The sequence below is a fragment of the Callospermophilus lateralis genome, chromosome 4 (genome assembly GCF_048772815.1).
Source record: "Callospermophilus lateralis isolate mCalLat2 chromosome 4, mCalLat2.hap1, whole genome shotgun sequence".
Taxonomy (NCBI): Eukaryota; Metazoa; Chordata; class Mammalia; order Rodentia; family Sciuridae; genus Callospermophilus; species Callospermophilus lateralis.
The window spans coordinates 69031071-69034544 of record NC_135308.1 but is presented as its reverse complement, the minus strand read 5'-3'; positions in this window follow the sequence as shown (position 1 = coordinate 69034544).

Here is a 3474-nt window from a genome sequence, read left to right as displayed (position 1 = left end):
AAAGAAATAATAATCCAAGACAAGAAACTGTATCAGAGAGAGAGAGAGAGAGAGAGAGAGAGAGAGAGAGAGAGGTCTGAGGTACATGGTACAAGGGTAAATGAACATAATGGAAAAAATCCAATGGCCTGGTGGAGTTGCTGGGGATGTAAGAGTTGGCCAGCAATAAGAACTAAACCAATTAAAAATAAGAAAGAAACTTTTTTTTTTTTTTTCCAAGGACAGGCACCTGTCAAAATATATTGGACACTGTAATGGCTACAGTCAGTAAGGCACTTTTTTCCCCAAAGTGAGCTGCAGGCAAAGGATGCACCCTGCAGCTACAGTGTAGCTGTATACATCTGCTGATGGCTTCTTAAAACCTGAGCCAAGAACAGGGTTGACAGCCCAGCCAAGTTCAAAAGCAGAGACGCACAAGTGTAGGAGGATAGCTCTGGCTGAAGTGACTATTCTGGGTTGTTTAGAATCCAGAATCATCAAGAGTCACGGGGTCTGGGGAAGTCATAAACATCCTCTCAGATCTTCCTACCCTATTTTGTACAAATGGATGACTGCACCACAGCTCTTGAAAACTGCTCCAAGTCCGCACCAGTGAAAGCTGTGCTCAATCTATACCTAGAGAGGGTTTGTTGGCTGACGGGGACTTCACTGTCTCAGCATCCATTTCCCTTTTAAAGCTATTCCCAAGGATGGACTGTCTCAAAGATAAACAAAGAGGAATCCTTTTGGCTTAGAAGTTAACCTGCTTACTCAGACTTCCTCCTACCTCCCGTTTCCACACTACCAATATTACCTGCTTGAACTAGAAAATTAATATTTACAGGACATAAGGTGCAAGTCTATCTCTTCTCCCAGCGCTGTCCTCTGTGGCCCATGGAGAGAAAATTCCCCTGCCCTCTTTGAGACACTCATCCAATCCTGCCCTAATTGGAAAGTCATCCAGCTCATCTGTCAGTCCCATAGCTCCCAAGGCTCAGCCTGGAGAGATGTGGGAAAGCCCCAGAGCTCCCCAGAGATATCACCTATCCTGCTAGCACAGGGATGCAGAGTGAGGCAGGCTGCGGAAGCTCCACGGACGACCCTGCCCTGGCTGACAGAGGCAAGATGGACCCTCCAGTAGAAAGCACGCAGACCAAGGGTGCTCATGACTATAAGACACGTTGTGCTCTTCATGGGGTCCTGGGACAGTTCAAAATGAAGCAACCTCTAAGAACAGCCCCTCTGGAAGGAGTTCGTGCCTCTCAGCACGTGGGACATTCAGCCGAGAGAACCTCCCCCTTGCGTCCTGCAGGATTCCTGGCTGCTATGAACCTGCATGGAATTTTCTTATGCTTAGCATATATTTTTGGCATACGAAGATCTCTTCCCCTTACAATTTGGTCAAAACAGGGGAAGGATTAAAATTTGGCAGGCTGGGGGAACAACTTAGTCCCCACTGATGGAGGAGAAACAACAAAAGAGGAATAAAGAAGAATAGATGGCAAGGTAGGAAAAGAATAAATCTGGAATCCCTTTATCAGGTGGTGAGAAAGAGGGAAAGAAAGGTGGGAGGAAAGGAAGTTCAAATCAATCCATGGGGAGAATTGAACCCCTCTGGGACAAAAACTCCTACCAACGAGTTCAAATCCAAGAAGGGGGTTCCAGTTACTTCAATGAATCCAGGATTCCTTCTTTTGTGTCAGAAAAGCCAAACAGCCCCATACCTACTATCACAGTAGGCCCCAAGGATGGGAAAGGGGAAAAGCTGGTAGTGTCCAGTGTCACCTGGGCTCAAGGAAAAGTGGACAGTTACAGACTGTGGGTAGAGTCTCAGGGCCTATTCCTTCCTTATCTGTCAGGTCCTGTCACTGGCTGCTTTGTTTAAGACCACGGTTTGGTCATTGTTAAATGGAGGGGCACCTTGTTTTCTCATTGGGCTTCAAGTCTCCTGGTTCTAGGGGACAGCTCCCCATAGAGGACTGGCTAACTACTGGCTGCTCAACTTTCCTCTCCAAAACTTCTGAATTTACCACCCACTGACCCACCAGAAATTCCCTCTCATTTCAGGATTGCATTAACTCACAGAATCCTGAACCCTCCACAACACACTTCCCGAGAGACTGGATCACCTGGAATTCACCTCGACAGAGAAGCAGCCTCCTCGCCTCCTTTCAACTTCCAGCCCTTACTCGTCATACCTGTTTTTCCCATCATGCCATTTCAATGTGATTCAGAACCTGCCAACCATTTAGTGCCACCAAGGGAGAGGACCTGGCCCCTGCACGGCGCTTGCCTGCCACAGCCAAGAACAGAGGTGAGAGAAGGAAGCACCATAGATACCGCCAGCCCTAGACTCATCCGCCCACAGACTCAGACCTAGGAGAACCATGGAGACGATCTTACTCCTGCGGGGGGTGGGGGGGGGTGGGGGGTGGTCCATGCCAGGGAAGGGGAAAGACAGAGGAGGAAGTGAGAAACTTCCAAGATGAAGGGGCCTTAAGCAGACGAAGGCCCTGCTTCTGAAAGGTCTACAAGAGGATCTCCAAACAGCCTGCTGGAGTTTGTTTTCATTGTTTCCTGATGCCTGGTGCCTTGTGGGAACCGAGTTCCTAGTCCATTGCATGAATGTTCGGGTTGAATGTCTGCCATGAGGGGGAGGGAGGGAGGATCCCTTGGTTCAATGTATTTTTTCCATCATGATGAGGATACCGGAGTCAAAATGGGAGCCTGGTGACTTTCAAAACTGAAAAGGTCCCCAGGTGTGAGACCTGGGGGCCAAATCTTTCCTGCCTTCCTGAAGGGGCCTTCGCCTGCCCCTCCTGCCTGCTCGATTCCTCACGAGAGTGGGCTCCCAAGCAGAAACTGCATGGTTGTGAGGTATTATGAAAACAAAAAAATGTGAACCATTGTCCTTTGTACTTATTGATTTTTGTCCAGTAAACCTGAGGTAAAGAATATTCTGTCTTTGAAGAATGTGATCAGAGGAAACCAAAGCAAACCCCCCAAAAAAACAAAAAAGAAAAAAGAAAAAAAAAAAAAAGAAACCAACCATGAATCTGCTACCCGAAGAAAACAAACTATGGAAGGGCTTTTCCAGTACGAAGAACTCATATCTCAACCACCTACTTCAGGACTTGGAATTTAAGCAGTAAAATAATATATTATAAAAATGTTTATAAAATAGCAGCACACTCTGTGAAACATTACAGCTAGGTACTGTTAATGTGAATAAGGATGAATGATCTCAGCTTTTTAGCAGCGCAAAAAAAAAAAAAAAAAAACAAAAAACAATAAACTGAATGAAATAAAATGAAAGATAAGAGACCCTTAGATGTTTCTCCATCTTCAACCCTCATACTATGAAACAAGGCAGAATCTGCACATAATTCTTCAAAGTAGCCCTGTTCTGATTTTGTTTTTTTACTTAAAAAAAAAGACAAATCTTTTAACAAATAGCTTCATTACCTGTCAATTACAATTGTGCAAAAAAAAAAA